We start from the raw sequence: 22,506 nt of genomic DNA, 5'->3' as shown, positions 1-22,506 counted from the left end.
CCTGGGGCTTCCAAATTTTGGGTCTTTCTGGGTTCTGTGGAGCTAACTGACTCACTTCTCATTGGGATCCCTCTTTGAGACCCTAGAGTCCAGCTGCCTCTGCTCTACCAAGTCAGTGACCCCCTCCTTCCAAAAAATCTGGTGGTGACTCTTATCTGCTGTGGTCTCTGCTCCTATTCTCCCATCTTTGTGGGGCCTACGTCATTTTTATTCCTTTGCTTTCTCCTTTTAGAGGAGTTTTGGAAGGACTAGAGATATTCATGTGTTCAATCTACCATGCTTTACCAGGAGTCCCTGGGATTGCTGCTTTACTTGTACGTCTCCCCTGCCAGATTCTAAAATCCAAAAGAACAGGGCTCTTACAAACCTTACTTATGGTAATGCCCCCCAGAACCTAGCACAGTCCAGACACATGGTAGATATTTTCATATTTGTTGAATAAATGAATAATTCTAAAAGCATAAAGATCACAGACTTTTAAGCTTTCAAAGGATCCTCAGATTTCTAGGTTATGCTCTTTTCCACCTCTGTGTCTCTCAATCTTCAAGTAGGACCATATTTAAACCTCCAGATTAATAACCTAATCCCCTTTTCCAAAAGCCCCAGGCTTTCACACTTCTGACTATAACCTAGAGTGCCGAATCCATTTTACACTACAGTTCACTACACATTCACGTGTAGCTGACAAAAATTTTACACAATACTCACCCTTCCCACATGGGATGCTCTCTGATATCAACTATTCTAGTTATTACAATAGTTCAGCTCTTAAAAGCACTAGCCACGATTCACTAAAGTGATTTCACAACCTACTAATGGGTCATGACCTACAGTTTGAAAACCATTTTTAATCATACTTTCAAGTCTCAGCTTAGACATCGTGTCCTCGGGAAGCTTTCTCTGCCTCCCACAGTTAGGGCTACATGTCGCTCCCTATGTTCCCATGATATCTGACCCCTCTACTGTTATGTAACAGATCTGTGGGATGGGAAGGAGATTTAGGATATCTAAGAGAAGTGAACACATATGTTCATGCAAAATCTTGTACACACCTGTTCAGAGGAGCATATACTCACAATGGCCAAAAAGTAGAAACAACCCAAATGTCCACCATGGATGAATGGATAAACAAAATATGGTATATATATAATCCATACAATGGAATAGTATTCAGCCATAAAAAGGAATGAAGTGCTGATGCAAGCTACAGCAGGGATGAACCTTGAAAACATTATGCTAAATGAAATAAACCACACGTGAAACGTCACGTATATTCTTTTATATGAAACATCCAGAATAGGCTAATCTATAGAGACAGAAAGTAGATCGTGGTTGCCAGGGGCTGAGGGGGATGGGAGGACTCAGACGAGAGCTAAAAGGAATGGGGTTTCTTTTGCAGGAAATAGAAAGACTCTAAAATTGATTGTGGTGAGGGATGCACGGCTCTGTGAATATGCTAAGAACCACCGAGTTACATGTTTCAAATGAGTGCATGGCATGGTATATGGATATTTTTAATAAAGCAGCTTAAAAATAAGAGAGGGAACCAGGGGGAGACCTGGGAAGTGGCCTACATTGCGGAAGGCAGGGGAGAATCTGCCTCCTTACACTTACTCCCCGGCTTTTGGCACAAGGCCAGATGCATGGCAGAGGTTCCGTGAGTATTTGGTGAGTTAATAATTGACTCCAAGACGAGGACTGGATGGGCTTCCTCCTCAGGCAGACACTCCTACCTCGGGTCAGCCTGAGGTTAACCACTGAAAGAAGGAAATGGGCTTTCTTTTTATTAAACAACCTACCACCTTCGTTTATAAGTTAATCCAGATTCCAATAACCTCGATGATTACAAACTCAAGGGTTTTTTAAAGAGAGAACAACATTATTTTTTACTGTTCTGCTGTTCCGAAAAGAAAGAGTCATCGAGCAGTACAGCAGTCTGCCCTCCAGCACCGCACCTGAAATCCCGCTAATAACAGCTTTCTCAGCCACAGTGAGAAAGGATTGCTGAAAACTGCGCTGCTCAAAGTTAGGTCAGGCCTCCGCAGTGGCCCACGACCTCAAACTGCCAATGTTAAGCTTAATTCCTGTAAAATTATAGTTTGGCTCAGCTATGGATGGCAGTTAACCACCAAGAGACCAGAAATAAAGGCTCAGTGGAACTAAAATCACAAAAGCAGTGATTCTGTGCTACTGCTACTTTTGATAATAAAAATACAATTTTTACATCCATGTTAAATATGGAGCTTAATCTACACATTCTTTTAGCCTGAGCATAACTGGATAGCTACTTCACTGAAGGTCTTATCAGTGTCTGAATGCCGACATCCCCAGCCACTTGCCATTAACAACACAAGCTTGCTATAAATAGATGGATAACATTCTGACCCAAGAGGTGAAAATTCTAGTTGTCTATTAAAAATAAAACCAACAACCACAAAAAACCGTCTTTCACCCATCCCCCATCTCTTAAAAAAGCCTTTAAACTTCAAATTTAGATGCCTACAGAGTGGTCAAAGGAAAGGCAGTCTAAACGAAATAAGAACTAACACGACCTAGAACTACCCTCAATAATATTCTCTTCCCGTACTATTTCAGTTCCCGATGGAAGCTGTTCCCCAATATGTATTGTTCCCCGATATTTTTCCATTTTACCATCTTCTTCTTTAACATTTATTTTTAACAGCAGGAATACTTCCCATTCCGCAACCAAGAGAACTTAAATAATATCGGATCTTAGCTCTGACAAAACAAAACTCAGAAAGAACTCCAATGTGTTTCTTTCAAACTGATCTCTTTTTTAAAAAGATGTTTTAGACTATGTTGCACATCTAACTAATGTAGCAACAAACAACTATTGCCGTATGAACTGCAAAAAAGGTGGCCATCAATGGAAAAATGCAGATCAGGTCAAGGAACTTCTAATGAAGTAGAAAACACAGACAGGTACCCAAACAAATGAAATTCAAGCAAGACAAAATATAAGTACATAAAGTGCTACTACACTCTGTTCAGTTTTCTAATTTAAAGTTCCAAATGGTTGATAAATATCTGAGAACACTTTTTACAAACACAGGTACTATTGCCCACTTTTAAAATCACCAGGGTGGGCTTCCCTGATGGCGCAGTGGTTGGGAGTCCGCCTGCTAATGCAGTGACATGGGTTCGAGCCCTGGTCCAGGAAGATCCCACATGCCACAGAGCAACTAAGCCCATGCGCCACAACAACTGAGCCTGCGCTCTAGAGCCCACGAGCCACAACTACTGATCCTGCGTGCCTAGAGCCCGTGCTCCGCAACAAGAGAAGCCACCGCAATGAGAAGCCCGTGCACCGCAAGGAAGAGTAGCCCCCGCTCGCCACAACTAGAGAAAGTCTGCGCGCAGCAACAAAGACCCAACGCAGCCAAAAATATAAACAAACAAATAAATAAATAAAATCACCAGGGCACTATAGAAAACAGTTTGGTGGTTCCTCAAAGAGTCAAACACAGAATTCTCATATGATCCAGTAATTTCACTCCTAGGCATATACCCAGAAGAACCGAAAGCAGGGAGCAGTACATCGATATTCACAGCATTATTCACAACAGCCAAAAGGTGGAAACAACCCAAGTGTCCAGTGACAGATGAATGGATAAATAAAATGTGGAACGTCCATACAATGGAATATCATTCAGCCATAAAAAGGAATGGTGTTCCAGTACATGCTACGATGTGTATGAGACTTGAAAACATTATGCTCCGTGAAATAAGCCAAACACCAAAGGAAAAGTATCATATGATTCTACTTACATGAGGTAACTAAATAGGCAAATTCATAGAGACAGGAAGTAAAATGGTGGTTTCTGGGGGCAGAGAGAAGAAAGAAATGAGGCATTATTGTTTACTGGATACAGAGTTTCTGTTTGGGATGATGAAAAAGTTCAGAAAATGGATAGTGGTGATGCTTGGATTGTGAATATACTTCATGCCACTGAACTTTACTCTTAAAATGGTTAAAATCGTAAATTTTATGTGATCTATATTTAACCATGGTTTTTTTTAAGTTAAAATACATTTTTTAATGGCTGGGGCATAAAGCGGCTCAATGAACACGTCATCAATGGTAGAAACAGGCAGGGGCCTCCCTTTCCCCTCCTAGAGGCCAGTAACTTACACGAGGCTACACATTCACAGAAGAGGACAATTATCTCCAAGTTCCCACGAGAGAAACGTTGTATTGCTTTATTTTGTGTGCTCCCAGCACGATAGCCAGGGCTACCCATAAAGAAAACTTTAGAATAAAAAATTATCAACAGCCCCCATTGCATGCACCTCACTAGATAAAATTTAAGAGCCCAAAGTTGAGACTGCGGGCAGCAATGCCGAAAGAGCAGCTTGCATTAGGGAAGCAAGAGTGGGAACCAACTCCCTAGTCAACTTGCCACTTGTTTTAACTACTTAGCAAAATGAATGTCAGTAGATGTACAATAATAATACTTTGAGGAAAGCTCCACAGTTTACCTTGGGGGGGGAGGTGGGGAACTAGTAAGTTATCTTACCTTTTGAAAAGCAAAGAAAGAAGGACTCTCAAAGGGAAAAACTCTTCATGCATTATTAACTGAATGAACTGGGCCCTCTTCTCCTAAAATACTAAAAGCTCTACTTCCCACTTACTCTCAAAGTATTCCTAGAAGGAAGCTTTTCCATTCCCACACTATTAACTAAAACAGCAGACCGAAGGACTTTTTTTTTTTTTTTTTTTTTTGCCGTGCCGCGGCATGCGGGATCCTAGTTCCCCAACCAGGGATCGAACCCGCACCCCCTGCATTGGAAGTTTGGAGTCTTAACCACTGGGCCACCAGGGAAGTCTCCTAAGGATGTTTTCAAAAGCCTTAGCACTAACCCTCAGGTCTTCCGATTCCCAAGTCCCCACAAGGAGAATGGCTCTGTAAGTGCCCCTACATCTTTCCCCAACTAGACAGACACACAATGCCTGTTGTTTTCTGCCACCGGGACAGCAGGGGGAGAATTCTGCTCAGAGTAAGATTCAGAAGTGCCAAAATCCAACCCTGATAAACATGTGCGACAAAACTTCTCACATCTCTACGGGAACTCAAAGCAGTAAACGCGCTGCTGTAGGCCAAAGGGCCAGACTTCCCAATGGGATTTTAACCTCATCAAAGTAATAAAGTGTATTCAATCCTAAAACACAAAGCCAGCCCATACCAGCGGTGTGAGACTCGAGAGTTCCCAGCAACTGCTCTGTCCTAGCCTCACTAATAGAAGTTTTCAGTTTTTAACAGTATAATTGCAATAGTTAATAAGCCCTAACTAACAAAAATTATTTGACACAGGAGGAGTGAAAGCTCTGAATCCTGGAATCTTAGATCAAAGGATGCATTTTCCTACCTGAATGTCCTTTAGGACATCCCAGTTATGAGGTCAAGCAATCCACACTTGAACTTGTCCAGTTCCAGGGAACTCAAGATTCCACCCTCCACACAAATCAGCAAATTCTATTACTGGACAGCTCTGGCTGTTGGGGAGATTTTGAGTTTCAAGACAATCCTCAGGCCCTGGTAGTTTTTATCCATTGCCCCCAGTTGGGGACTACAGACAATAAATCCACGCCCTCTTCTCTGTGACGGCCCCTGCCACGTGTGAGTGCTGCTCAGCACTGCAAGAAGGGAATTCGTAATATAAACTGCACACAACCTGTGAGACTAGTGTAGGGAAGGAAACTCTCCCCGTCCCGTTCCTCAAAACTTGTTTTAAAGCAGAGTATTCTGAAATTACCCTGAACATTTATAATAAGCAGACTGACATCCAACCCAACTTCTCTTCCTCAGATCAGACCCAATGGAAGAGATTCCTGAAAAAAAGGTTTCTTCTTTGACTTTAACTCAATCAATTCCCAAGGCACTGCCTTCTTCCTTCCAGAGTTCCTTTACTCACAGATGGCATGCAATAATTATTTGATAAATGAAACATTTCAATAATCTTCCTAAAAATAGGATGGACGAATGTGTCTTCTTGACATATTTTTTTTTTCCAATTGGCTAATTTGTAAAGCATCAGAAGCAGATAACGACAACAGTCCAAACGGATATGCGAATTCTAATATATAGGTCCTTTGTGTAAAAGATAAAACACTGAAATAAATAAGTTGTCAGCCTTTCTCTGAGTTCCTTGGAACCCTGGTGCCCTATGAGGTGTTAACCGGTGCTTTATGACATGTACAATGTATATTAAGTAAGAATGCTAAAGGTTCTGAGAATAGAGAAAGGAGAAAGCTGTTTAGGTTTGGGAAACACAGGGTCAAAGTCCTTGGGCAGGAGCACTTTGCCGCCAGCACATCTTGTTCATATCTTGGGATCAGGATCTCTTCTCCAATTTAGGAAACACAGGCTTGGAGCTACACAAGGTTTATATGTTAAAATGGGTTGCTAGTGGAACCAATAGGAAATGAGATGCTTTCTTGGCTTTTCCAACAACTGTAGGTGAACTTTCAGATGTCAGTTCTACTTGTTTAAAAATAATAAAATCACACATTATAATTTTATCACACAAAAGCAATGAAGTGTCATCTCTGAAAGCCTAAGAAAAATCCTTTCATTGAATCGGCATAACTCTCATGATGGAAAGAAAGACTATCTTTCCAGGCAAAGGAGGAGCCAGTAACCAGCAAAAAGTTCAAAGTACATCCAATTTCTCTCCCATGTAATTGATGAAACCAAGCCTTCACAAACAGGAAATAAATCACTCTCTCTGACATGATATGCAGGAAGGGAAACAAGAGAAGTGACTCATTTGCACAAAGGTTCACATTCCTGAGACAGTGGCACAAACACTGCACAGTACCACAACAGGGAGACGTGACCACCTTTCTTTTGAAGCATCCCTTAATCTCCTGGGTAAGGAACTGGGCGTAATGGGAAGCAGAGCTCAAGTGAACTAGTCAGGGGGCACTTCATGGCTTTGTTGACTGCACTCATCATTCTGACCAAAGTAGAGTCCAGACCAAGGGTCTGCAGCTGGACATCCCCCCCCCCACTTACTGCTTCACTGTTACTGGTCCCTGTATCCCGCACAGGGCTAAATTAAAGATGCACTACGTCACATAAGGCTGCTGAGCAAAGAGACTTACCAGGTCCCTGAGAAACCAGTTTGGGCTTGAAATTTGTACTCCAGGCCTGGGTCCTTTACTAGGCAACTATTCAGTGTCTACCATGAAAAGATCATTACTAGGGCTGGGGGGCTTGGTACACAAGTACAATAAGGAAATAGCCCGAGGCTCTGGAGTAGTTGACAGTCTCCTCAAGGATACTAATTTGAGAATAAGAGAATTCTGATTATGTTCTTGGTCGGGCCCCAAATCTTTTAAGCAGGACTTGAAAATAAGCACTGGCCCAACATTCCCAGACTCTATTACCCTAATGGAACTCAGCCAACTTTCCAAACAACAATGTAAAATATACTGTATCTCCACTCACTCCTCTCCAGAGGGATTTGTGTGAAGGAATCCAATAGATTTGCTACATGAAGGTATTCATATTCTTTCCCAGGTTTTAATGGGAAAGAGAGGGAGGGAAGGATGACTGCAGGGATGAGGGAGGTACTAATGAACTATACAGGGTTGATGTCAATAGTGCAAACCGGAAAGAAATTTCTGTAGGCCCACTGAATTTTTAGAAAATGATTCACAAGGTTAATTTCAACATTCTACTGCCGGTATTTCCACTGGTTTTTTGTTTGCTTGTTTGTTTGTTTTAAGGGTCTAACTCTTAGCACATCCCTCAAAAGAGATGGTACTGAGATCCCTTCACAGGAAATACTAAGAGAAAATGTTATTGGAGTCAAAGCAATAGATCATTGGAATGACTACGGTGAGTTGGCCTCTTTGGTCTGCTCTAAGGAAGTGAAGCCCCGCTTGAGGTTTCCTGAAATGTGCTCTACGCAGGTTTCTTTGGGGCAAGTCAATATAACATGCTGAAACGAACAGCGTCCATTGCCCATTCTTTCCTGTAATGTTAACTTCAGTTGCCTCTGAGAGTGTTTTTAAATAAAGAGGCGGGGCTACCCAGGTGCTTCTGAGGCACAGACAGCCTGAGAGTCTCTGCTTTAAGGAAGCAGCATGCCACGAAGCCAGTCTGCAGAGACCACCTGGTCTTCCAATCTAAGTATGGATTTGTTGGGCCCGTTCAGGTGGCAAAGAATAGACATACACTGAAGCCAACTCGGTGAATGATGGTCTACCGTGAGGATACCTAGAGGAGTAAGCAAGGCTGGAATCCCTATCAGCAGCTGCCCAGCTGCTAACCCTCCTAGAAAACTGAAAAATACTCTTCCAAGAGACGGTCAATAGTCTGATTCACTCAACTTTTGGAATCATCCTTCAAAAGCAGCCATCCAGGGCTCTGTCACCCTCTTCCCACTGTTCTTACCACAACTGGCTTACCAACAGCCTCTTCACGCTCCGTGGCTTCTGCTTGTACCAGGGCTTTTACTGCCTCGTGCCTTCTACTTTCTTCCACGTCTCTCTCCATGTCTCAGACTCCCAAGAGGAAGAATCCCTGTTCCATACAGATCGGCCCTGTGGGGCAGAGCTGGGAGGTATATAGGCTGTTGGGTGGCCCACAGAGGCTTATCTCGGCGGTCACAACCAACCCTAGTTCAGAGATGCTGAGGAAAGGAAACCCCCAAAAGGAAGCTGTGGATGTGACAGACTCTCAGAGGGGACCAATATGACCAGCAGACACCTAGCATGACCTGCCTAGTAAAAGACATTCCCCTAAGCAGATTTCAAAGTTCTGTATATGGTGGGTTATGATTATTCCTCAGTAAGGCTTATCCTACAGGTATCTAGTTGGAGCTTACTTAAGACTCTAACCCAGTGTTTCTCAAATTTCAGCGTGCATCAGAATCACCTGAAGGGCTTGTTAAAACGGATTGCCAGGCCCTATTCCCAGTAGCTCCAGATGTGGTGCCTATGAATTTGCATTTCTAACAGGTTCCCAGGTGATGCTAAAGTTGCTGTTCTCAGGACCGCACACTGAGAACCACTGGCCAAATCAATGGTTTTAAGATTAGGTATCTTAAAACAAGACAAACTTCTGTTTGGTGCCATCTGTTATTTTTGTTATATACAGATATAGAGATCTAAGTACTTCAAAAATAAGTATTTTAAAGTGCCTATGGATTTGTAATTAAATTAACCAAAGCTATATTACAGAACATACATTTTCAGCCTTCAATATAACTTTATAAGCTAAGTATGACAAAGTATGCATTTGTTCTCTGACATTTGGGGACCCGCTGATCTAAACCAGTGGTTCTCAACTGGGGACAATTCTGCCACCCAGAGAACATCTGACAATGTCTGGAAACATTTGTATTTGTCAGAACCGGGAGAAGGGAAGGCTGCTGCTGGCGTCCAGTGAGTAGAGGCAGGGATGCTAGTAAAATACCCAGTAACGCACAGGCAGCCCCTAACAGCAAAGAATTATTGGGTGCAAAATCAATAGCAGTGCTGCGGCTAAGAAACGTTGGTCTAACGCTTATTTAGAAAGTGAGAATCCAGCATGGCCAGGAGTCCTCAATGGTGGAAAAGCAGAGCTACACGAGCCCATGAACCCAAATAAAGCCCCTAGCATCAAACAAGAGCCATCATAACCGAAACCCAAGAGGAAGCAATCTGAGTGAGGTACCACGAACAGGTGGCAGGGCCCTGGGAGCCCCACGAGGATGAACAGGGGCCAACTACTGATTTTTGGCTTGAGATCTGACTTGAAAGTGAAAGAGGAACTCGAGTATATTTCTGACTACATCGGGATCTGCAGGGAAAAGGAGGCATAAATGTACCCACAGAAAATGGACAGTCCTGTCTTCAGAGACATACATCTCAACAATGTACATGCCTAAACCCTTTCTTAAAGAAAGATTTTTTTTCGAAATCCACGTACCCTCTTTAAGACCAGCAGAGTGAAAAAAATCCTAAACCCATTTGTGGAGACAGCCGATACTGGCTTCAAGAGCTCTGAGCAGAGCAAACATCAAAACAGGTATCTTGCACAGAGCCAGGAAAAGATGCAAAGTAGAAGTACTTCTCTGGGGACTTCCCTGGTGGCGCAGTGGTTAAGAATCCGCCTGCCAATGCAGGGGACATGGGTTTGATCCCTGGTCCAGAAGATCCCACATGCCGCGGAGCAACTAAGCCTGTGCGCCACAACTACTGAGCCTACGCTCTAGAGCGCAAGCCACAACTACTGAGCCTGTGTGCCGCAACTACTGAAGCCGGTGCGCCTAGAGCCCGTGCTCCGCGACAAGAGAAACCACTGCAACGAGAAGCCCGCATACCGCAATGAAGAGTAGCCCCCCGCTCCCCGCAACTAAGGAAAGCCCGCGCCCAGCAATGAGGACCCAACACAGCCAAAAATAAATAAATAAATTTAGTTTTAAAAAAAGAAAAGAAGTATTTCTTTGGGGATATTTAGATAATATATATCCAAGTAATCTATGTCTATGGATACATAACCAGATTCTCATATCAGAGCATTTAGCACAGTTCACTGCAACACCCCTCGCAACAGTAACCATAGCTAAGACTTGAGGACTTACTCTATGCCAGACACTATTTAAAATATTTTACATGGAATGTCTCATTTAATTTTCAAAACAAGTCTAAAGGTAGGTTCTATTATTATACCCATTCTATGGATGAAAAAAGTGAGGCACCAAGAGGTTAAATAACTTGCCCATAGTAAGTAGTTTTAGGATTCTAACCCAGGCAGACTGATCCCATAACACAGAGGAAGCCGCTAAGAGAGTGGGAAGTATAAAATGTCTGCAAAGATATTTAAAAAGAAGAAAAAAGCCATCCCTGAATTTCAGGCTAACTATACCACAAGCATCACTCTCCAGAATATGAAAGTATGGAGCCCTACTCCGATGGGTAGAGAAACTGTCTATTCCCAGAGAACACAGAGCCTGCCAAAAAGGACCTGAGTATGAAGGCTTCCTGCACACACAGCATTGCTGACAACACTTGTTCAGTTCCAAGGACAACCTGCGCGTATCTGAGGTAAAGACAGATGCTTCATTAAGTCTCTGCAGTGAGAACTCACAAACGGAAGGATGCTTAAGAAACTCTAAGTGACAAAGTGCTAACAGCCTCTCCTTTGCTCCAGTTGCTTTGTTAAGAAGCAACACTAGACAGGAAGGATTGGACCGACTTCTTGCATCCAGGCCTTGTGGAGAAAGAGAGAAATATTGACAGAGACGACCTACCATGTTCCTCGCAGAGACCACTTAGAGGAGTGTAAAACTGATGGAGGGTTAAGGGCTATTGGAGCTTCAAAAGTTTTTCTTCTAGAGAGGAGAACTGTTGAAACGGAAACAGAACTTCACAGTTAATTCACCAATGATGAATTTTGAGGGGGTAAAAGTTCTGATACGGAGCAGGTTGCCCAGGAGATTGAAATGGAGACACAAGCCAAGTGCCGCAGGAACTCAGCCTTTCTCTGCAGGCTGGTTTTGATTTCCATCAGCACAGGCAGTGCCTGTGATTCAGTGAACTAAGTTGTACAAAAAGTTTCCCCAGACTGCAACATTTTTGCTACCCCAAGGATGCAGGCAAAAAATAGAAACTGGCTCATGGAGACCTAAAGGAAAAAGGGCTAAAATGTTCCAAGCACCAAACTGATCTGTCCAAGAACCACAAGTACTTCTCTCCAGGTCTCGGTTTCATTCTCATGCCTAGGAGGGATGATCCGATCTTCTTTGGGTTGCTAGTGACAACCGATTTCAGACAGATGAATTCAGGAAACCGAAAATGCCCACTGGTAACACCTAACCAACCAGCCTGGACTTACTTCACTAGCCATATTTTAGCTCAGATTCAACAAGAGAGTGTTGCTGGGCCCCTTAGGCCTGGGAGTCAGGAATCAAACTGCAGAGAAACTGTCTTAAAAGAGACTTTGCAAGACTTTGGAAATCTCAGTAACTTCCCCACTTCTGGTTCTATTTTTTCCCTTGTCTCTTCCACACTGGGACTGAGCATGTAACTCTGAAAATGGAAGGGGTCCTATGTGCTTGTTTTCTGATAAGCATAAGAGGTTCCCTGAGGAACCTCATCCCACCTGCCAGTCTTGGAAAGAAAGATAACCACAGGCAACATGGTACCCCAGGGCAGCACTGAAAGGAGAGAAATGCAGGCTGAACACTCGAGGGTCTCACCAAGGAACATGGGGCCCCAGGAGCAGCTGCTCGTGGGAGCAGAGCCCCAGGGTCCTCGTGACCCGGACACACCCCCTCAGGGGTGGGGAGACAGGGAAAGGGTGAGGTAGTAGGAAGAGAAGCAAGAACTACTCTGCAGGTGCAGGTGGGGTGGGGAAGGACCATGCCACTTAAGAGATGGATGTTAGCTACACAGGTGAAGTCAAGTGCCTTCAGAACTGCCTGAGAGAAAAAGCAATGTCTCCTTTCCTTATGATACTAAAATATCTTCTAAGACACCAGATGAGCTGTACATGCATCTTGGTTTAGGGTTCTTCTTAGCTACGTTTCATCCAATGAAAGCGCCATGGGCCTTATCAGTTGCACATCTGCTCAACTACCATTTATCAGAGCCTCAAGGACCCAAGGTAAGAAAGTCTTGAGACCAGAGCAAAGACCAAAGATCTAAATTGTATAATGCAGTCTCACATCAAGCTGCGGTTCAGCCAAGAAAAAGCTGTGGCTGATTCAGTAGAAGCCAGGGCCAAGCAAGACCTGGGGCTCCAGAACCCACCAGCAAACGCCAGAGCCACAGGACTCCTTGCCTGCAAATATACTCCAGTAGAAGACAATGACGCATCCACCCAGGCAGACTTAAAAGGGCCCTAAACTGCAAGGAAAAAGTTTGCCTCGGGAGCTAGGGTCCAAGGAGGCCTTGCCTAAGAAATATAAGGACCTGAAAAAAGAGAACCAGCCATTCTGCTAAGCAGACCTTTCTAAAGACAATAAAATTAATGAGGTGGGGGAATTATTCTCTATTGAGACTTCCTGAATAACAATCAGGTGAAAAATACATCCTTTAAAAAGTCTGTCAGGCAGCAATTCCACTGCCAGGAATTTATCCAAGAAAAATAAAAGTGAGGATGTGTCACTTATAAGGCAAAATACTGGAAGCAACCTAACTATCTCATTATAAGTGTTAGATAAATTATGGTATACCTCTCAAGTGGGTTAATAGAGTGCCAGGCAGAAATTCAAAACATTTTATATATATATATATAATATATGTGTATTATATATAATATATATATTATATATATAATATATATATAATTGTCATGGAAAGCTTTGACCTCAAAAAGTAAAATTTAAAAGTAGGTTACAAAATAGGATTCAGGATTCCATTTTAAAAACAGATCATAGGGGCTTCCCTGGTGGCGCAGTGGTTAAGAATCTGCCTGCCAATGCAGGGGACACGGGTTCGAGCCCTGGTCTGGGAAGATCCCACATGCCGCGGAGCAACTAAGCCCGTGAGCCACAACTACTGAGCCTGCACGTCTGGAGCCTGTGCTCCGCAACAGGAGAGGCCACCACAGTGAGAGGCCCGCGCACCGCGATGAAGAGTGGCCCCCACTTGCCGCAACTAGAGAAAGCCCTCGCACAGAAACGAAGACCCAACACAGACAAAAATTAATTAATTAATTAATTAATTTAAAAAAAAACAGATCATATAGTTCATGTATGTTAACATAGAAAAATTTTTTCCAATGATTACATCCAAATTGATAGGACTAGGTGATGCTTCAGTTTTGCTATCTTATATTTTATAACTTTTTAGTAATGCAAATAGCATAGATATACTTTCAAACTTTTTTTTTTTTTTTTTTTTTTTTTTAAATTAATTTATTTATTTATTTATTTTTGGCTGTGTTGGGTCTTCGTTTCTGTGCGAGGGATTTCTCCAGTTGCGGCAAGTGGGGGCCATTCTTCATCGCGGTGCGCGGGCCTGTCACTATCGCGGCCTCTCCTGCCGCGGAGCACAGGCTCCAGACGCGCAGGCTCAGCAGCTGTGGCTCACGGGCCTAGTTGCTCCGTGGCATGTGGGATCTTCCCAGACCAGGGCTCGAACCCGTGTCCCCTGCATTAGCAGGCAGACTCTCAACCACTGCGCCACCAGGGAAGCCCTACTTTCAAACTTTTAAAAACAACAAGAAGAAAACTTTTACTTGGCCAAAGCAATGTGCAGCTGGTACTCTTCACTTGGCCGACTGCACCCACACCAATGTTTCCTACAGAGTCTGGAGAACAGATTCTGTGATGCCACACACTGCATTCCCCCCTTCAAGAGGCACAATCCACAAAAGCCCATTAAAGACTCTGAGAAAGTCTGTTTAATTCAGTTTTAACAGTGTTTGCCAAACATTTGTGATCACAAAACACCTACAGCTTAAAAGGCTCACTGGTAAAGTAGGATGAGTCCAAAGCAAGGCGATCAGAACAGTGGAAAGTTTGAAAGCAATGTCCTCCAAGGATTAAGATTTGTAGGAAGTGAGCATATTTCGCCTGAGGACTAAAAGACCAAGGAAAAACATAACTGTCTTCAAATACCTGACCCGCACTCATGTAGGAGGGAGCAAAATTGTCCTGTGATGTTCCAGCAGACTACGTTACAGTGAATTCAGACAAGTTACTGAGAAGCAGGTTCCAGCCTGAACTAAGAAAGGGCTTTCTGGGATTCTTGCTTTTCCCATCACCATGAACACTGAAGCAGAAAGTGGATACTCAGCTATCAGGGATGCTACAGAAGCAACTTCTCATAGGCTAGGGTGCATGGTTAGATGGCTACCAAGAGTCCTCCAGCCTCAAGATCTTCCGGGCAGCAATCAAGAGGGGCCAGGTCTGAAGAAACTTCCCCAGAGTCAGCTTAAGCCAATCTGTCCACACCAGATCCCGTCTGGAGGACACGCCTACTCATCACAGTCAATGCCCGTAAATGTCTCCTGAGACCCCAAAGCCCAGGGATCAGTAGGAATGGACACACCTGCCTCCTTAGTGGGAACTCAGCACATTCATCTCAAACCTTTGCCACAGGCTGGAGATGCTCTAAGCACAGTTCAGGGCATTTGTACAGCCCTGCTTCTACTTCTAAGAGGACTTGCTGTGCACCCAGCGTGTCTAGAGAGACCAAGATACCTGCTGGCCAAGGTTCATCGAGAGATAATGTTTTCAAAAAAGAAAAATTCTCTCCCAAACAACCAAGATGAAGGAAAGGACCCAATGGGTGAAAGTGAACAGACTTTTATGTAAACACACACACACACACACACACACACACCCACCCCAAGCATCCTTCTTTCCTCCCTTTATTTTACCCCTCTTTTCTCAAAGAGTTGGAGAAAGAGAGAGAGAGAGAGAGGGAGAAACAGAGGAAGAGAGAGAGGGAGAGAGAAAGTGTAATAGGGCACAGGAAGATTTAGACAACAATAGGCCCCATATATACCAATCCAAATCTTTGTATTCTGTTCAAAGACAACAAGCTTTTTAGAAAGGGGAAGAGTTCTATCCTTCATCAGATTTTAGTTGCATTTTCAATCTACTTTAACAATAGATATTAACAGCATTTCTAATGAAATGAAACATAAAGGTGTTACCGTAACCTTTCACTAAAGCCTTTCTGTTTTGTTTTCTCTATTTTACAACTATGGAAAATGAGTTCTTCCAATTCATGGCATATTCTAGTTAGATTTCCCGGCTCCTCCTTGTCCACAATGCCCCCTTCACAAGACTCGAATACTCCCTCTCCTCCCCCAGGGTGTACCTAAATGCCCCTTCCCAGGGTGCCTAAATCCCAGAGGCTGCAAAAGAGTATCTTTTTAAGAACCATGAAAAGTTATACCAAGGCTGGTGTATGTTCAACAGCTTCTTGCCCAAGGTCATTTGACTCACCTAACCCAACTACAAAAGAAACTGGGGCAGATGCAGATGAGAAAGTAGAATGTAAATGCAGCTCAGGTAACAAGTTCAAGTTGGCCAGAACTGTCTCCTGGAAACATGTGCCCAGAGCCATAGCCTGCCTCCAACCCCTACCCAGAGATCAGCGGGGTCTGACTCCAGGTCTGAGTTGGGGTAAATTCTGAAGCACTCAAATGCGGATTATTTTATTTTGAGTTTCCCAGAACTTTTGCAGGACCCTTGGCAACAATGTGTGCTCTCTGATACCTACTCCTGAAGATTGTTTCAATGCTGTTGCTGTTTTCTAAAGCTCAATTTTCTAGTCATGTAACTTCACCCAGGTGCTTTGAAAATTACCTATGCACTGAATTGTAAGTGATCCTTAAAAGTTGAGGCTCCTAAAGTTCCACAAAGAGAACTGTTCAAATTACCCAACAACTGGTACAAGAGCCTCCTGCAGAGGGAAGTAAACCCGGAGGCCTAGAACAATGATTTTCCAATAGCATTCTTCAGAAGCCGCTGCAATCTACAAACATCTGATGTGAATTTCATTCTCACTTCTATTTTAACTGCTGGGATAAAACACAAACACATGATTTGCTGTTACACCAAATTTAACTTATTGGAGATAAACAATGAGGTAAGCTTCGCTGTCAGGATACCCCACGTTTGTGCAGAACTCAGGATAAAGTGTCTCCTGACATCTCCATTTCCTTGGAAAGCATCCTGAGATTGCAAAAGTAGCTATTTTAAAAACTGTGAAATTTGTACTACTTAAAGGGTAAATAGGGAGTCTTTCTATACTAAGGAGCCAAAACAAAATCCAATCTCCCCTCTATTTCTAAGTTATGTTCATCAAAACAGCCTCACACAAATCACTGATTGGGTTTATACTAGTATTTTGGATTTTAACTATAAACTTGCAAAACACACTTACACTCCTAAAATAGCACTATTTTATTGGTCCCATGGAAAATTATGTGTTTTATTTATTTATTTTTGGCTGTGTTGGGTCTTCATTTCTATGCGAGGGCTTTCTCTAGTTGTGGCAAGCAGGGACCACTCTTCATCGCGGTGCGCGGGCCTTTCACTGTCGCGACCTCTCTTGTTGCGGGGCACAGGCTCCAGACGCACAGGCTCAGTAGTTGTGGCTCACGGGCCTAGTTGCTCCGTGGCATGTGGGATCTTCCCAGACCAGGGCTCGAACCCGTGTCCCCTGCATTGGCAGGCAGATTCTCAACCACTGCGCCACCAGGGAAGCCCCAAATTATGTGTTTTAAAAGGGTACAACTGATTTCAAAAAAAAAAAAGTCTGGAAACCATCGGCTAAGGTTGATGTCACCTGAAAGTAGCTGCAAAACGTAATTTCCAGAGTGAATATTTGTCTGAGAAGTGACTATGCCATGGGTCGTGCTGCTGAATCAAGTTAGGTATTAGAGACAGGGGAATTAGGAAAATATTAAACAGACTAGCCACAAAAAATGAGCATGGCCTCGTGTAAAAGAACAATGCTTTCTGTATCAGAGACTGAGGTTTAAACTAATTCCTGATTATGTGGGCCAGATGCTTACAAAACTTTTAGGTGAGAGATATTCCCTTTTTAATGCATTTTTAAAAAATAAACAGGTAGGAGTTTATATTTTAATGAAAGACAGCACTGCCACCAAAATATTTTAAGGCTACATGTTACCCCAAATAACGTCCTTTTACTTTTCCTCGTCTTAAAGTTAACTTAGTTATTCCAATCAAGCCAAATCCAGATGCTCAAAAGTTATAAATAAATAGCCAAACAAGAGAAAATACATTAAAGAGATTCAGGTTAACTTTTCAAAAGAAAATAAATGAACGACGGATGAAGTGTTTTCAAGGGAACAGGTGAACAAACTGACATGGTTACATTTCCATGCCATTCCTCGACATACTCAGTCTAATAAGAAAGGGAGTCCTGCTTCTGCCCCATTTTAAGAGGGATGTGGAAGAACAAGGGGTTGGCAAAGATGATCAAACCCAAATTCCAAAGTGAAACAGGAAAAACAAAGCTGAGACCAGGAACGGATCTTCCACACACTTCAGAGGCACCATTCTGGAGCGAGACACACATTCCTCTCCCGCAGACGACCAACAGCAGGAGCGTGGGTGGGGGACCTTGCTTTCCCCCGACAACATTTTTCTTTCAACCATTAGTCCTCAAAAAAAAAAAAAAGGCCAGGCAATACCAAACTGCCTGGATCACACATGCATTGCTGGTAGGACTACACAATGACTCAGCCATTCTGGAAAATGGAAAACGACAGCTTCTAAAAAAAAAAAAAAAAGGCAATTTCTATACAAACCCACAATTATACTCTTTGGCATTTCAAAGGGAGAAATGGAGACTTATTTTCACACCAAAATCTATAAACAAATGTTTATATCGGTTTTATTCCTAAGAGCCCCAAACTGGAAACAACTTACAAGTCTGTCAGTGGGTGAACAGTGGGTGAACGAAGTGTGGTACATCCATACCATGGAATACGCCTCAGAGACAACAACTAAAAAGGAACGATGGATACACACAACTTGGATGAATGTCCAGGGAATTATCAGAAGCGAAAAGAGCCAATCCCAAAAAGGCACACATACTGTGTGATTACACTATCCAACATTTTTGAAGCGACAAAATTATGGAAGTGGAGAACAGATCAGGGGCCACCAGCAGTCAGAGAAGTGGCGGGTGTGGGGGTGTGGCCCTGAAAGGCAATGTGAGGGATCTCTATGGTGGTGGAAATGTTCTGCATTTTCCGGTATCAGTGTCAACATCTTGACTGTGGTCATGTCCCACAATTTTGCCAGATAGAGGAGACTGGATATAGGGTACAGAGGATCTCTCTGCATTACTTCTTATAACTGCAGGTAAACCTACAATTACCTAAAAATGCAAAGTTTAATGGGAAAAAAATGTGTAAATTAAATTACACTTCAAAAAGTCCAGGTACTACAAAACTTGGGTAGAGATTCAAGTAGCAAATGGGAGGAGGGACTAAGAGTCCAGGGAACACAGAATCTCTTCCCGATGACATCACCTAAAGACAACAGAGAAAGGTAGTACAGCAAAAGACGACATGGTGCCAGTGTGTGGCTTGCGGCAGACCTGCCCACCACTTAGATAAAAAGTACAGGCCAGGGACTTCCCTGGTGGTCCAGTGGTTAAGACTCCGTGCTCCCACTGCAGGGGGCACGGGTTCGATCCCTGGTTGGGGAAACTAAGATCCCACATGCCGAACAGCACGGCCAAAAAAAAAAAATCCCAAAAACATACAGGCCAAAGAACTGTCCGCCAGGAGGACACTCCAAGTGACAGAGAGCCTGTTCTAGTCTGTTCCATGTTCCCTTTAACTGTTCCCAAAGGCACCAGCTTGGACCTGTTCCATCCCAGTTTCCCAAACTATGGCCAGTAGGGTCTCTGGCCATGTAAGTTTGAGAAAGACAGTATACTTCCGCTCATTCTGAGAAATCTACTACGCACAAAGGTGTACCAAAGGCTCTGAATCAAAGCCATGCAGTAAAGACGCTGGTTCATCTTTGTTTACCACTTGACTGTCAAACTTGTTTGACCAGAGAACACTCTTCCCCCGAACATCGATTTCTGATTTCACTGGACCAGTGCATACCTTAGGAATTTGGGATCTCGTCAGTTGCACTCCAGCCAGCTTAAAAGGTACCATAAACTATGAATAAATATTGGCCTTATAGTGAACTAAGCTCAATCCCTCAATAAAGGCAGTGAATACTTGGGCATGGAAAGAATAGGCATTTTCTGTGCCACTGAAAAAACAGAATGCACAACCCTTGGTTCCTTCCGCTTTATCATTTGTTGGGTCTTCATCATGTGCTAGGCATTGTGCTAAGCACTGTTAAGATACATCCCAGTTAATCTACAAAGAAACCATACACAAACAGCAGGTCTGTTTCATTAGAGAAAGGAATTGCGGCTGAACAATGTTATGAAGTGGCTAGGCTGCAACGTGAACTAGGCATGACGCAAGGTCCAAGGCCTTAACCGCTGAGTCCTACTGCCTCCCTAAAAGAGGGGAGGATAAAGTTCATGTGATGGTCATTAGAAACAGGCGGTTCCCTAAAAGAGGGGAGGATAAAGTTCATGTGATGGTCATTAGAAACAGGCGGTGGGAAGAGACCTGTTTAACCAGTCCCAACTCTCACCTGATCCCAATTGCAAGAAAAAGAATCAGCTTTACACCCAGCCATTCTCCACGCCGTATCCCTTGCTCCAGCTGTACTTAGTGTCTGCCTCTAACATGCTAAGCTCTCTCTGGCTTCCAGGCATATTGTTTCCTTTGTCTATAACATGCCTCTGCTCTCTTCCCTTAGTAACTCTTATTCATCCGTTGGGTGTCAGTCTACCTTTGCCTTCCTTCTGGAAGTCTTTCTTCCCTGACCTTCAGGCCTGAGTCAGGGGTTCCTCCCATGTGCCCCCAATCATCTTGCTTATAGCACATCTCAAAGCACTGCCTGTAGAGATGTTTACCTCCCAACTCGACTCTGAGCTCTGGATCCCATGAAGTCAGAATTTATGTCCATCTTGTACATCTGGCACATGGGAGAGGCTCAACAAGTGTGGAACCAAGCAATGTATAATGTTATCAATCAATCAGTCAAATCCACACAAGGGAGCACTAATCCTTCTGAAGTCCAAATCTTCCTGAAAGTTTGCAACCACTGAACAACAAGCCAAAGGATATTTTCTTTCTATGTTGAGCATAATGGGGAAGTGGATAGGCTCTGAGTGAGACAGATCTGGGTTCAACTCCCAGCTCTGTCATTCATTAGCTGGATGACCTGAAACAAGTTCCTTTAGCCTCTCCAAATCTCAGTTTCCGCAAATACAGATGTAAATAGTGCCTACCTCAGAGGGCTGCTGCTGGAGCGAATACGGCAATGCATAATCAAGTGTCCAACAGAGCCTGCTGAATAAACATTAGCTCTTATGACCATGAGAAGGAAGATGAACCCTCTACAAAAGATAAGCTAGAAATAGCATAAAGTCTCAAAGTGTGAAAAGAAGGAACCAAGTCCTATATAACACACTCCCAACTTTATAAGGAAGGACACTAAGAGCGGGGGGGGGGGGGGGGGGGGGGGGCACTGGGAGAAAAGGAACAAGAAATAAAAATCAGAACAGAAATACTGATTTAAGCCAATTCAGGTATACCCTATTTTACTGAACTGACAGCCAAAAGAAAGTCAGAAATGCAAATTATAAGGAGATTCCCAATGTTTTAATTTAAGTAACTGAATTTCTCTGAATTCAGAAACTCCAAAATCAACAACTTAAAGAAGGTTAATTCATAGACCATCCTGCTCAAACCTGAAGCTTGTCAAAGCTTGAATATTTTTATTAACAATTCCTGCCCCTGCAAGTAAGGAACAGGCAAGACAAGTTTACCCAAGCCACTAGAAACTGCTTAGATTCCAGATTTGGGGAGATAAATGCTTAAATTCAAATACATTTGTAATTTGGATCCAACCTTAATCAACTCCAGCTGATGTTAAGAGCCCCCCCCCCACAACATCTTAACAGTAAGTACCAATCATAACTATTCTTTAATGGTGCTAACTTTATTACACTGGACATGTAAATTTGTCTTTGCACTTTTAACTTTGCAAATTTTACTCATGGCCTGGGTTTATGAATAATACTCTGATGAATAGTGTCCATACCAAATAACACCACATACCATGTTAGACTGTTGCAGGAAAACTACTTGATATTTAAATTGTATAAAGGTGAATCCATCTTGTGAAGATTTACTGTAAATGTATAAAACAACAAATGGCAGAAACAAAATTTCTTCTCTCTGCACTACCACTGCCAAAATATACCTCTACCCTATGGCTGAACAACAATAAGTAAAACATACTTTAAGGAAACTTACTCTTTATTAAAACTAAATAAAGCAGAATGATGACACCAATCATTTCTGCTATTGATAACCTTAATGATGCAGTCTGTGTGAACACATTTCATTGCAGGGCGAAAGTCACTCAATCAAGTTTTTCCACTTCAATTTCTCTGTCATCCTGCTTTGTACACAGAGAAACAGAAGTCATCCATCAATAGCACAATCCTTCCATCCACAGGGGAGGGCAGTCAGATATTTTAAAAGATTCTCAAGACAGATGGTATCAGAAAGATACTTCAAATTCTGTGGCAACTTCAACTGAAGAAACAGAATATTAAAAATATTCTTTTAATGACATATGCTTGGGACTTATTTTAAAATACTCCAGAAGTGTGAGGTGGGGGGAAACGGTGATGAGATAAAACAATATTGTCGAAATGCTGAAAACTGTTGAAGCTGGATAAAAGGTATACAACAAAGTTCAATATACTGTTCTCTACTTTTGCATATGTTTAAAATTTTCTAATGATAAAAAGATAAAAAGATGAAACCGAATAGTCTCTCCAACAAAAACACAAACAAGGTGTATTTACCTAAGCTTAAATTAAAGTTTGCCACAGTTTCAACACAGAAACCACTAAAACACCACAAAAGGCTTTTCACCTCTCTAAAGGTACAGCTC

At 42.8% G+C, this 22,506-nt stretch overlaps 2 protein-coding genes across 15 annotated transcripts in view; one reads left to right on the top strand and one right to left on the bottom strand.

Annotated features, from left to right (window-relative positions):
* LOC132374406 (cytidine monophosphate-N-acetylneuraminic acid hydroxylase) overlaps positions 1 to 22,506 on the top strand; it is a 269,930-nt gene that overhangs the window by 76,876 nt on the left and 170,548 nt on the right. The gene's annotated exons all lie outside the window — the stretch shown is intronic.
* The window catches only part of CARMIL1 (capping protein regulator and myosin 1 linker 1), a 319,730-nt gene that overhangs the window by 291,754 nt on the left and 5,470 nt on the right, over positions 1 to 22,506 (bottom strand). The window lies entirely within an intron of this gene.

The sequence above is a fragment of the Balaenoptera ricei genome, chromosome 11 (assembly GCF_028023285.1).
Source record: "Balaenoptera ricei isolate mBalRic1 chromosome 11, mBalRic1.hap2, whole genome shotgun sequence".
Classification (NCBI taxonomy): domain Eukaryota; kingdom Metazoa; phylum Chordata; class Mammalia; order Artiodactyla; family Balaenopteridae; genus Balaenoptera; species Balaenoptera ricei.
Note: the sequence above shows the minus strand (reverse complement) of the source record. Positions and strands in the feature narration are given on the sequence as shown.